The sequence below is a fragment of the Hibiscus syriacus genome, unplaced genomic scaffold, assembly GCF_006381635.1.
Source record: "Hibiscus syriacus cultivar Baekdansim isolate YM2019G1 unplaced genomic scaffold, ASM638163v2 tig00111330_pilon, whole genome shotgun sequence".
Classification (NCBI taxonomy): domain Eukaryota; kingdom Viridiplantae; phylum Streptophyta; class Magnoliopsida; order Malvales; family Malvaceae; genus Hibiscus; species Hibiscus syriacus.
The window spans coordinates 2,224,691-2,240,334 of NW_024063059.1; positions in this window are offsets into that span (position 1 = coordinate 2,224,691).

Here is a 15,644-nt window from a genome sequence, read left to right on the forward strand (position 1 = left end):
AATTGTGCAGCTTTTTATTTTCTGGAATCATGGCCTGATTAGTGGGCATGACTTCGCTGATGTGGCATGCAGTCAACAACTTCTATATGGTCCAATCAACAGCTTGCGTGAAGAATGAGACTTAACCGATTTTTGAATTCAAATTAGGATTTTTTTTAGGAAATTGTTTTTAATTTTGAATGTTATTTTCTTAGGTTTCTTATGACTATAAATACCCATTGGGGTAAGCCTCATGTCATCATTCGATCATTGAGATCTTTGAATCATTTACTCTTCAACTCTTTGTTACTTTCTTTCTTTAGTTTTTATAAAAGTTTTCTTTTTCCGTTTTATTTCCTTTTCAATTTTACTTTAATTCTTTTAAAATGCTAAGTATGGTTTCTGCCATGCTTAGCTAAGTTTTCCACAGTTAAAGGCTAAAGCAATGACTCGATTCTAAGTCGTGAGAATCGAAAAGCGCATCATACCCTTTAGGGTTATATTTTCAGTTTTTGGAAATCAAGGATCGATAATCGACCATCCTTTTACAATTAAATCGATTTCATTTCAAAAAGGGCACGTTGGAATTGAATTTCGGTTTTGAATATTAGTTGGGATGAAGGATCGGCCTGTGGCACATTCGACTTCTTGTGAACACACTTTGTGGCAATCCACTAAGGGAAACTGAAATCGGGTTGGATTCTCATTTAAGACAATATAATATGAGTCGAGTTTTTTCTAGAATTCAAATGCATTGAATTAGTAAATGATTGTCGCGATTAAATCACAAAGAGTTGAGATCTAAAAATTTATTTTAGATTCTGGATTTATTTGAGAGAAAAAAAGTTATAGGGGTTAAGCCGTGTAGACTATAACCGGCGTGAGCCCGAAGGTAAAATCCTATTCAAGGATCAATTTAAATCGAGGCAAAAGCTTTAGCCCAATACTGATTTTATCAATTGAATTTTCATCTTTTAATTTTTCCTTTTACTTTCTTTTATTTGTTTAAATCTTTAATTGTTTTCATTTCCCGTCAAACATTTCCCCCTTTTATTTCACTTGCACATCACGCCAAAATCAAAATCTAGAGCAAGGAATTCATCACTCTCCTAGTCCCTGTAGATCGACCCTTACTCTCGCTATTCTACTTATTTCTATTTTATTTATTGAGATTAAAGCTATTTTATTTTTTCATCAATAATAGCTATCAACGCCTCTGATCACTCTCATCAATATCGGTAAACTGATGAACTCCATCACCAATAACCAATGCTTGAAGTAGAGGTAATTATCTGGAGATGTTAACTTATTCAAAGCGATCTCAGCTTCCGATGCCACTGAGCAAGAGAGACAGCTAAAAAATTCACTTCTTGAGGAAATGTTCTACTTCATCGAATGCAAAGAAAACATGCCAAGCTAAATTTACTGATTTGCTTGGTAGAATTAGGAAAATAATCCAAGCGGGCCTATTATTTAGTCCAATAGGGCAACTTGGGTTTTATTTTGGAATCTACGACAAATGCTACAGTGTACATGAAACTTAGGGGTGGTGCCTATATATCTGAAAAATTGAGGGAGGGAAGACTACGGTGGTTTTGGCATGTCCTTAGGCGACAACCGTCGGATGCGGTCAGGAGGATAGAGTCGATTACAACCGACGGTGCCAGATGGAGAGGACGACCAAGGCAGAAGTCGGAAGACTGCTTGAGATCTGATTTGATGGATTTAGCCCTTACCGAGGACATGACCTCTGATAGGAAAGTATGGAGACTTAAGACCAGGGTAGCCGAGTAGTGCAGGTCACATCCATAGGGTGTATCATCTCTGTCTTCTTTTAATGCCTTTGTAGTAATTTTTATGACTTCTACTTTTTATACGTTTCTGTCATTGGAATTTATGAAGGATTAGAACTAGGGTAGCGGAGTAGGGTTGCCTTAGTTTAGGTTTTAACCCATTTGGCTTTATTCCTTCTCGTAGCTTGCTATCGTTGACTTCTGTGTATCATTCTCTTCATGTTTCCACTTTTATATTTAGTCGGGTATTACGTTTCTGTCTACATGCATAGATTTTTACGCAAGGATTTATTTGCAGGGATTACTTCCCATTACAGACACGCATATGATGACTGCATATTAAGATTGTTCAACTATGTATTTATTTTATTTATACATGCATTGCATTTTATCTATATTTTTAATTTTCTGACTGCTGGAGGTATTCCACGTAAGCTGCTCTCAACCTGGCGTTGGGGGCAGCCTACTACCCTACCTCCCCCCTTACCCATTGCATATGAGAATAGGGTTTTGTTGTTGTTGTACATGGAACTTCTCACATCGGCATGACGAGTTCTATGGGATATAGTTTTTAATAGGTTATGTCATGTGGGTCCCATAACCTGATATATTTAATATATTTTATAGGACTCGTCATGCCCACGTGATGAGTCCCAATAAAAAAAATTGAAATTTTTTAAAAACATTTTTAAAAAATATATTATTTTAATCTTTATTGAACTCATCACACTGGGGTGATGAGTTCTGTAACACCCCAACCCATATCCGACTCGGATACCAGTCTGAGGTGTCACATTGACTATTCAAATCATTTTTTATACAAAATAACTGAAAATTCAAATTCACTTTAAAATAAACTGAATAATTTACATTAAATACATCAATGTTTTACAAAACCAATCAAAGCATATTTGACTCAAATCTTTAATTACAAGCCAATTCACATTATAACCAAATACATAATAATTGACTATTCAAATCATTTTTTATACAAAATAACTGAAAATTCAAATTCACTTTAAAATAAACTGAATAATTTACATTAAATACAATCATATGTTTTTACAAAACCAATCAAAGCATATTTGACTCAAATCTTTAATTACAAGCCAATTACATTCATTATAACCAAATACATAATATTCAAATTCTTTTCTGATTTGATCTTCGAAAAGGAGAAGCTGACCTGACTTGCTTAACCTTGCTTCTCTAGCTTCTCAGAACCTACGTGTGAAACACTCACACGCTAAGTTATTGACTTAGTGAGACATATAAAACTTGATATAAATAATCTCATCACTAAATCATACTATGCGCATTTTATATAATCATATTAAAACTATAAAATATATTATGCAACAAAAGCATAAATACATACATATATATATATATATATAATCTCATTATCATCATTATCAACCATATTATTGTTTAAAACCATTAAACTATTTAACGCATATAATCTTGCAATTAGCATTTTTAAAACATCATACAATACATTTCCCAAGCAAGGAACAAGATAATAAACAAGGTTTATTTATGTTATCTCTTTTATTAGCCCATGGTACACTTTTGAGAACTAAAGATATGTGAGTGCATTGAGGTTGTGCACAAATGTTTTCACCACACCTCGTATAAATTACACTGAGTGCCATATAGAATGTCTTGAATGACCACAAGAAGTCCCAAAGGACCACGTAGAAATGTCCCGAAGGAACGCATAGAAATGTCTCGAAGGACCACATATATGTCTCGAAGGATCGCGTAGAACCCTTTACTCTTGGCATACCAATTATAACCTCAGCTCTCATATCATATAACATGAGCTTTACCATTTAATTATTTTACAATTTCACATAGTTATGTATCACATAGATTATATGACCTTTTCACGTAGTCACATAAACCATATCACATAAACAATTAAATCACTTAGTTCATATCACATGACTTATATCTTGTTCTTATATCTTCTTATAGACATATAAACACACATATATCCTCATCACGTAACTTATATAACATGTTCATAGAATCATTTATATATATATCACATAGCTTATATCACTTTTTCTTGTTATCACATAAGTCATTGCTATTGACATAGTTCACGATCATATAACTTATATCACATGGTCACATCATCATATAAATCTTATCACATAGCAAAGAACATAACAATACATATTCACATACTAACAGCTACAAACTATACTTATATTCATGCAATCATAAAATCAGAACATTGGAAATAAACTCATCGCAAGTCTAATTTCCATATAATCATATACTATAATAATAATATGCACTCACCTTACCCTCACTAGTCCAAGCACTACAGTTATCTCTTTCTTGATCGATCTTATCTCGTTGACTCATCCGGTAGTTGCTTTCATTCTATATCTACACGATACATATAATCGATATGAATATCTTAATTTGAATCACTATTAATCAGTCGTATATAACATAAGCTATACAAAGTACTTAATTCACATTTTCCATATGAGTAGTATCGGTACCCAAGGTACAAAACTGATACTTCTACCCCATGGTATCGATACTATACTTCAGTATCGATACCCAATTTCAATTCTGGAATTCCTCTTCAAAATGGTATCGATATTTGCTCAATGGTATCGATACCCCTAGTTTGATATTACTCATTTGGTATCTATACTTCTTAAAGATTTCATTAGATTTTATCTTATGGTATCGATATTGTTTCTCCAGTATATATACCCCAAGCTCAAATTCTACTCATTATGCTTTGAAGAATCTGTATTGTTCATCCAGTACCGATACCCTATGCCCATAATTTATTTATTTTACCTGAAAATTTTCAAAAACTTACTTAACTTTCACTCTGCTAAGTCCTTTCAATTCATTAAACTTAAATATACTTAGTAAAACTAACTTATGTCACTTAAACACACTTAAACATCCAGAATACTCATAGAACACTTGGAAACAAAAATCAAACCAATTATCCAACATGTTTTTAATTCACTTCTATTACTTCTAACTTCTTAATTAGACCATTGACAAGTCAAATATAACCTTTAAATCCAATTCCGAAACAATTATCATAAATTCACTCAAAAACTCTCTTTACAAACCCCCCTATAACTTATCCAGCTTTTAGTTTTAAACAATATTAAGCTTTCCTTAAGCTTATATATCACCCAAGACAAAAATCCAAACTTAAAATTCAAGAAATAATCAACTTATGAAGAACTCACCATTGGAATGAACACTCACGGCTAAAGGGAGAAGAAGAAGAGACACACCACTTCTAGATACTTCTTTCCTTCCCACTTATGTGCATAAATATCTTGATAAATGAATTTTAACTTCATTTCTTGCCAAATGACCAATTTGCCCTTATATCATTCAATTTTTTTTCTAAACACTCCTTCACAAAATTTTCCAAACCAATCCCTGAACTTTCCAACTTATCTAAATTAGCTATAAAATTTTAAAATCTCATACTTTGGTCATTAGCCCATTTTTGGGATGTTAATATTCTCCCCCTTAAGAAAATTAGTTCTCGAATTTTCACTGAACAAAGAGATGGGAATACTGTCTACATATATCTTCTAATGTTCTCATGTTGCATTCTCTACTTTAATCTTTCATGTTTACTGTTAATAATCTTGCTTCTCACTCTTTTAATTCTACACCTATACTCAATCTTTATATATCCAAATAGTATCATTCACCATTTAGATAGTAACCTCAATCCTTACCATTCATGATCATGAGTCAATTGATGTCTTTCATCATTTTCTAATTACTTTGCAACATAAACTAAACCTTTATTCTTGTACAATCCTTATTTGAATTACAATTAACATATTCCTTTTTCATCATTTCAAACTTTTCTACTCTATCTTAAGCTTCCTTCAGATATACAAATCCTTATCTCCTTGACGACATCACTTTTACATGACCAAGATACACAATCATATCCAAATCCATGCCATACTTGATTAGCTTAACCTGATATTTCCTTTCAATCTTTTAAAATTTATTACCTTCCCCCTTACATAACCTTTTTAAAGCCTGAATAATTTGCTTAAAATAATTATCTGTCTATGCATGGATATAAATGCTACTATTAATTCGAATTCTCGAGACCTTATTCAAAGATTTCCACCACTTTTGAGTAACCTTAAACCTTTATCATACATAATTGAGACATATATCAAACTTATAATCTACACCTCATATAACCTTTGTCATACTTGGTCATTTAAACTTCATCATTTAATTTACTTATCTATTTATTCCTCCAGAAATTAAAATCTCCTTGTAACATAGGTCATATCTTTTTCTTTATGATGCCATACTCTTTTCATATCACTTATACTTATCTCTGATTCCTAATCTTTATCACCTCTTCATAACTTTGATAGTCAACACTACTTACGTAGAACCTTATTATTTATCATTTCTTATACTTACATTTTCTCCACTTAGTTCATCAAATACCATATTCAACTACTCACCTAATCCATTTAAAATACTTCTTCTACTTCAATTTACATAATTTCTAACAAAACCTTTAATCCAGTTCACCATGTTCATTTTTAAACTTAACTTCATATTAATTAATCATTCTTAGGTCCTTATTTATTCTTCCAGTACTAGACCTTACTACTTGACTGTGTCTAGCTCTCATCGAATTTGATCTTCTGACAGAGGATACAACTAATTCAGGCCGAGTCTAAAGTTGAAAACCAAAATCTCTACCTTTATTTGATGGTGTTGAACTCTATGAAACACCATTTCTCTTAATCATTTGAGATTTTTGTTCTGCAAACCTCTCATTCTGAGCTCTCTCTAGAGCTTTAGCGCGATTAACCACTTCTTGAAAAGAGAACATTTTAAAACAATTAACACTCTTTTAATTTAGACGCAACCCTCAATAACCAATCCCATGAATCCTTTCCAGTCAGAATTAACTCAACAACGATTTACTCAATATATCAAACCCACACTCTTACTCATACACGTTACGAATTCCCTGTTTCAAACTCATAAACTCTGGCTTTGTCTTATAAACTTGTCACCAAGGTACTTATTCTTAAACTTTTCTAAAAACAATAATGACCACATCACTTGATCTTTTAACATTCTCATGATAACATATGTTCACTATACTCTAACTTGTTTGCATAGTAACTAAACTACTACATCTAACTTCTACACTTCAGAAAAGTAGAGACCCTCCAAAAATATCTTCAAATCATTTAATTAAAGGTCCGCAACAATAGGATCTTCCTCAATTTCACCCTTGAACTCGGGTGTTCCTAACCCTTTTTATTCATTTCACAGGCACTCCCCGAGGTATTCGCTCTTCACCTTGCCTGGCCAGGGCAGGTGAATTGCTACTACCTTAAGGTATATCTCCTTCCACCTCACTTCGGAAGCTCTCATGGTCAGTCATCTAATATATCCTAACAATTTAACTTTATTAACAAGACATCACACTCCTTACACTATCAGATCAAAAAATTTCACTTTGAGTTGCCATCTATATTTTTTAAACACTCTTGACTTCGATTTAAGCCTAGAATTGGCTAAACCTCAGCTCTGATACCATTAAATATAACACCCAACCCGTATCTGACCCGAATACCAGTATGATGTGTCACATTGATTTTTCAAATCGTTTAGTTTTACAAAATAACTGAAAATTCAAATTCACAATAAAATAAACTAAATAGTTTACATTAAATAAAATCATATATTTTTACAAAACATATCAGAGCATATTGACTCAAATCTTTAATTACATGCCAACTACATTCATTATAACCAAATACATACTATTGAAATTCTTTTTTGATCTGATATTCGGAAAAGAGAAGCTGACCTGACTTACTTAACCTTACTCCTCTTGCTTCTCAAAACCTACGTGTGAAACACTCACACGCTAAGTCATTGAGTTAGTGAGGCATATAATACTTGAAATAAATCATCTCATCACTAAATCATACTATGTTCATTTCATATAATCATATTAAAACTATAACACACATTATGCAACAAAAGCATATATATATATAACCTCATTATCATCATTATCAACCTTATTATTGTTTAAAACTATTAAACTATTTAATGCATATAATCTTGCAATTAACATTTGTAAAACATCATACAATACATTTCACAAGCAAGGTACATAACATCACACAAGGTTTATTTATGTTATCTTTTTTATTAACCCATGGTACACTTATGAGAACTAAAGATATGTGAGTGTATTGAGGTTGTGCACAAATGTTGTCACCACAGCTCGTATAAATTGCATTGAGTGTCATATATAATGTCCTGAAGGACCACATAGATATCCTGAATAACAACGTAGAAATGTCCCGAAGGACTGCGTAGAACCCTCGACTCTTTCCATGCCAATTATACCGTCAGCTCTCATATCACATAACATGAGTTTTACCATTTAATTATCTCGCAATTTCACATAGTTATGTATCACATAGATTATATCACCTTTTCACGTAGTCACATAAACCATATCACATAAATAATTAATTCACGTAATTCGTATCATATGGCTTATATCTTGTTCTTATATCTTCTCATAGACATATAAACACATAGATCCTCATCATGTAACTTATATTACATGTTCATATAATCATTTATATCTATACCACACAGCTTATATCACTTTCTCTTACTATCACATAAGTCATTGCTATTTACATAGTTTATGATCATATAACTTATATCACAGGGTCACATCATCACATAAATCATATCACATAGCAAAGAACATAACAATACATATTCACATACTAACAACTACCAACTATACTTATATTCATGCAATCATAAAATCAGAACATTGGAAATAGACTCATCGCAAGTCTAATTTCCATATAATCACATACTATAATAATAATATGCACTCACCTTAGCCTCACTAGTCCAAGCAATACACTTATCTCTTTCTTGATCGATCTTATCTCGTTGGCTCATTCGGTACTTGCTTTCGTTCGATATCTACACGATACATATAATCGATATGAATGTCTTAATTTGAATCAATATTAATCAATCGTATATAACATAAGCTATACAAAGTACTTAATTCATAATTTCCATATGAGTAGTATATGTACCCAAGGTACAATACTGATACTTCTACCCCATGGTATCGATACTATACTTCAGTATTGATACCCAATTTCAATTATGGAATTCCTCTTCAAAATGGTATCGATACTTGCTCAATAGTATCGATAACCCTAATACTGATACTACTTCTTTAGTATCGAAACTTCTTAAAGATTTCATCAGATTTTATCTTATGGTATTGATAATATCCCTATAGTATCGATATCCCAAGCTCAAATTCTACTCATTTTGCTTTGATGTATCGATATTGTTCATCCAGTACCGATACCTTATTCCCAGAACTTATTTATTTTACCCAAAAATTTTCAAAAACTTTCTTAACTTCCACTCTGCTAACTCCTTTCAATTCATTAAACTCAAATATACTTATTAAAACTAACTTATATCACTTAAACACACTTAAACATCCAAAATACTTATAGAACACTTGGAAACAAAAATCACACCAATTATCCAACATGTTTTTAATTCACTTCTATTACTTTTAACTCCTTCATTAGACCCTTAACAAGTCAAATATAACCTTTAAATCTAATTTCGAAACATTTCTCATAAATTTACTTAAAAACTCTCTTTACAAATCCCCCTCGTAACTTATCCATCTTTTAGTTTTCAACAATATTAAGCTTTCCTTAAGCTTATATATCACCCATAGACCAAAATCCAAACTTAAAATTTAAGAAATAATCAACTTATGAAGAACTCACCATTGGAATGAACACTCACGGCAAAAGGGAGAAGAAGAAGAGACACACCACTTCCAGATACTTCTTTCATTCCCACTTATGTGCATAAATATCTTGATAAATGAACTTTAAATTCATTTCTTGCCAAATGACCAATTTTCCCTTATATCATTCAATTTTTTTTTCTAAACACTCCTTCACAAAATTTTCCAAACCAATCCCTAAACTTTTCAACTTATCTAAATTGGCCATAAAATTTTAAAATATCATACTTTGGTCACTAGCCCAGTTTTTGGGATGTTACAAGTTCCAACAGGTATAAATTTGAATTTTAATGCTAATAGAACATAGCAAACGACTCATTGGGAGGGAAGAAAAAATAAACAAAAATAGTATAGAAATTGAGAAGAAGAAAAAGAAGAATATAGAGAAAGACAAATACAAAGGTGTCTTAATCCAACATAGTGAACGAATCGTAAAGAGATCTAAAAAAATAGAAAATGAATATGTACAAATGTACAAATGTTGATTTGTATGGTTTTAGTTTATGTATGAAGTTGTCTTTATTAATTAAGGAAGTAAACTTATTTACTAATAGTTTACAACTATATAAGATTTGAAGTAATGATGTTCAACTAAAAACTCATAAACATAGTGGAAATAGTACAAGTTAAAAAAACATAGTTATAGTACAAACAAAAAACCTAGTGAAAAAACATATTTAAAAGAGTAAAAGTAAAAAATATATAATATTTTGTAATGCCTATTTTAGTGTCCAACTCGATATTTTAGAAGATGAGGACAATGTTTTCTATTATGACATTCACCTCTACAGTGGCCACAAAGTTTGGGTAGACTTGGCTAGTGTGCAACATATAACAGTCATCAACATATAAGTATAGGTCAACATTGATGTGCATACATACAACAACAATATGAGCGCATTAGAATATAACCAAATATGTTTTCGAATGGATGCCATTAACACAGAAACATACACTCTTGGATTTTTTTCCTCCAATAACTTTACATAAAAGCATATGACATCCGAGTCTAAATGTCTGTGGTCTTGTGTCAAGGAGGTCATCGTACATGCGTGTTGTGCATTGAACCTTGTGACTTCCCACAACATCTTTTGTTGTAGGTATGATCGTATCCTCCATTTACAGCCAACATCATGGTGTATCCACCTTACGAAATAAGTCTTTTGATCCGAATCTACGACATAGAATTGAAGATGAGCTTTGATGCAGTACTCCTTAATTGCTAGTTGTGACTCCTTTTTTGTTTCAAACTGAGACCCAATGAGCAACTCAGATGAGCGTTCGTCTAAAGAACCCTAGTGGTATAACACCCCCAACCTGTACCCGAACCAGATAAGAATTCAAGGTGTCACATTAACTATTTAAAACATGTACATTTATAAAACTAGAGAAAATTTAAACTTTTATTAACATAAAATTTATAATTTACATAATTAAATCCAAAACGATATAACCTTGATCAGAGCATATGTAAATTACACTTTTCTACATGCCAACACTTTTAATACAACAAAATATATACTGTGAATTTATTTCTGATATGATCTTCGAGCATATGTATGTTGTCTTGCTGATCCTAAGCCTGATCATCTTTCTTCTCAATACCTACTTGTAAAGCACTTACACGCTAAGTCATAGATTTAGTGAGGTATAAACTATAACAATGCATTATTCTATGAGTATGAACATGCAATAGGATTATTGAATACAATCCTACTTATCATATCATAATCTAATCATATCACATGTGATTCAATGCAAACAATAATAACATATTAACATAGAATCATGTAAATACTTTTTATATCTTTTTATAAGTCCATGTACATTACTGAGAACTTAAGGTATGCAAGTACTTTGAGGTTGTGCACACATATGCTATCACCACAGCTCGTATAAGAATTCATTAAGTGGCATGTGAAATCTATGTCCCGAAGGACGTAGGGTTTCATTACACCCTAAGGCATATTTTGGTCGTCGCCTCTAGTTGTTCCAACCAACCATTTCCACGCCTCCACCGCCTCAGTAGAAGACTCCAGAAGAGGCATCTCGACCGTACAACACATCGATTTAGGGTGAGTCACCACCGTAGGTCTGGTGACTCACCGAAAAGCTATCATTACGGTCGATTTCTAAAGCCTATAAAAGGTGATCAAACCTGTAAACAAGAAAAAAGACACAAAAACAAGAGACAGAGAGAGATACACTATACACAACAAGCAATACGAAAGGAAAATAAGAAGGAACGATCATACCTTGCCGTCGTTGGAAGCCAAAAGTCATCGAAAAACCCTATGTTTGAAGGTATATTTCCAGATCTATGTCGTTCGGTGACTTTTTAGGTAAAACTAGGACCGACTCTAGGTTGTGGGAAAAGAGGCTTCATTTTGGTGTAGTTTGGCATTTTCCAGCCACTGCAGGTGGTGGTCAGCGACGGTGATCGGTGCTGGAACATGGTGGTCGGTCGGTGAACGGTTATCCCTCCGGTGAGGGATTTTAGAAAGAGTTGAGAGCTTCTGTCTCTAGGAGAGAGAAGCTTAAAGAGAGAAATGAGTGGCTTGGCCCTCCTTGGGTCGATTTTAGGGTTTAAATACCCTCCTCGAATGATGTCATTTTGGGGAAGGATTAGCTGTGTAAATATGAATATGGGTAAATTATACTCGTGGTCCTTATAACTTTGTAATCTTCCAATTTGGTCATTGAAAGTATGTTTTTGTGCATCTTAATTTAGTTTTTACATTTTATTTTATTATGTTTTGGTCACTGCCATATATATATATTAGGGTAAATACCATGTTTAGTCCCTCATATTTTAATAGTTTATATTTTGATCCCTATTAATAATAAAGGATAAATTACATTAATAGTATATATATTTTGAAATGTTTCGAATTAAGGCTACTATTTTTATTATTTTATAATATATTCCTTAAACATTAATATTTTAAATAATTATAGGATTATTTAAACTTATAATACTTAACATATTAAGTATTTGCATTAGTAAATTATTTTATTTGTATAATTTAGTAATTAAATTAAATATAAATTTATAATTTATTGCAAAGACAAATTAATTAAAAAACACTGGTACCAATTTTGGGCGTTATGGGGATACTAATTCCCCAGTAATCACGACTCATTCCAGTAAGCAGACCCCCTGTTGTGTTTTTTATTATTCTAGGAATTTTATTAAAATAACATAATATTTGGTGACCAATCACACCTAAATAAATGATTGGTGGCGACTCTTCAAATTAGTGTTTATCTGATTCAAGGAAGAAAAACACTTACTTTTTTCAAGACAGTTACACTTAGGTGTACTATTTGTTTTTTTCGTCGCCGGGACTCCACTGGGGACATTTTTTAAGAGAGTCAAGCCACCAGTTTATTAATTAATTGTTTTTCCAATAAAATTATAAATTTGTTTTAATTTTGTTTAAGTCTTTGATTATTTTAAATAACCATTTTCTGTATAAATTGTCGTACTAACTTGTTTTTTTTTCTTGTTTTTCATATTTAGTTATAGGTCTTTAGAATAAATTTACATGATGTACATTATTTTATTTGTTTATTTTTTTGGATAAATTATTTTATTACCCAAATAAGCAGAGTCTGCTAAAATACCAAATAATGGTGTTCAAATCCAATACGATAAAAAAATAACCAAAAACCGATCCAAAAAACTGATAAAATCAATCGGTTTGGTTTGGTTACTGTTTGGAAATCCGGAATCGAAACAACCGAACTAAACCGATAGTTGGCCTGCCCACGCCTTAACTGAAGACTTATTCTGCGATAGCTCAAGATGAATAAGTTGTGCCCACGCCTTATGCGAAAACCTCTTATGGTCTTACTAACTTCTTAAATTCTGATTTTCCTCCTTAATTTGGGGATCTCATGAAGATCATACTATTCATTTGATTTTGAACTTGTTTAATCCAAATCATCGACAAAAAGAATGATCGGTTAAACTATACCCCACGCATTACACAAATTAATATTGACATTATGTAATCGGTTAAATTTGATTTTGAACTTGTTTAATCCAAATCATCGACAAAAAGAATGATCGGTTAAACTATACCCCACGCATTACACAAATTAATATTGACATTATGTAATCGGTTAATGTTTCTTCCAATTTGTTTATGTTTTTTCTCACATACTGAGCACTGCATTCATGACATGAGCTAAAACCCCGCTCTTATCCTATTTGTATTGAATGGGAAACTACTCCCTCGTGTGGTTTTCACCTCCGTATGGGATAGGGGACCATTCCTTGAACTCACACCTTATGTTCCTCATGTGGTTTTCACCTCTGTATGGACATAAGTAAGTGTGTTCCTTCGAATTGAACTCAATCTAAAAGTCTGTAATGGACTAGGATTTAGGGCTTGTCAGTCCAGGGGGCACCAACAAAGGACAATTCATTGAACCTTTTTACCTTAGAGCCAAAACTCAGCATATAGTGGACCTAGAACTTGAGTCTAGGTGAAGCCTAACCCAAATGAGTCTCTTAAGGTTAGTATACAAGGAAAAGCATGTTAGTTTTTTTAATTTCCTTAGCATTACTTTGCTTTTCTAATAAATGCATGCGAACTAGAGATCATGCGGTTAGGTTATTTTTCCAAACAAAGCATGGAACTAGAAAGCATGAGGTTATGATATATATATATACTATGATAAACATGATCCTTTCTTTCCATTGATTGGTACTAATCATTTTTTTATTTTTATTCTAATACATTTTATTTTCCTCTAACTTGTTTATATTAATTTATTTTGATTGCATTGCATGATCATGGCATAATCAAAGGTGTTGATTCTAGAGTGGTCATCAAAGTCAAAGGTTTTCATTATGGACAAAGGGTTTAATGATCAAGTGAACTATAACGCAGCTAAGAACTAGTATCTTGAAGAAGCTCTCAAAAAAGTTGAAAGCTATGTACCCAAAGATCCTGTTAGATTGGTACCAAAAGCATTTTATGTTAAGAGCATCAATTGAAGCACTCAGAAGGGAGAACGTTTTTATGAAGCTCAAGGCCGTTTTTGGAAAAATGAAAATAAGAAATTGAGCACAGAGGTTGAAGCCATGCTTAATGATTTTCGAATGATCATTCAAGCCTTCGAAAATGCTGGCCTAGGAAATACTCCAGAAGAATGGACGACGGGGATTATCAAATTGAAAAATAATGCTGAGCATTGGAAAAAGAATGAAAAGATAAATGAAGATCGAGCAAAAAAATTCTCATATGACTTACATATTGCAGAAGAAATGTGCAACACAACCATCATCAATCTGGGAAAATGTCAAGTTGAAAATCAAATATTGCATAAGGTTATAGCCAACATGGAAACCTCATATATGATCCATCGATGTGAGATTAATGCTGAAATAAGAGTTACTAGAACCCAGAACCAAACATTGATGAAAATGGTGGATGATTATAGAGATATTGTATAAAAACTTCTTGAACACAAAGGCTCTATTATAAGGGAAAATGAGCAACATTTTCTACAACTCTAAGAGATGACATGTAAGATTCAGGAAAAGACAATGACATGAAGGAAGTCTCTGTCCAGGCTAGTAATGCGGCCCACAAGTTGACTCTGAAGCATAAATGGAAATTAAATTGGCTTTTTAATGAAATAAAGAAGTTACTGGTAAAGGTTATCCCTTATATGTAAAGATATTTTGGGTGTGCTAAAAACCTTTTGTGTTCAATGAAAGTTGTTTTAAGATGATCACTCTAGAATCATACCTTTTTCATTAATACATGCATTTGCATTTTTATTTGTGCATTCATATTTTGCATGGTGTTTTAACATGTGTCAATCATGAAAACATGGGAGTAATTTATGAAGAATTTTATGAATTAGTTGTGAAATTGCATTCAAGTTATTCGGGGAAAGTCTTTAAAATATTGAAAACAATGAATAGAATATCAACACGAGTGAGCAATATTGAG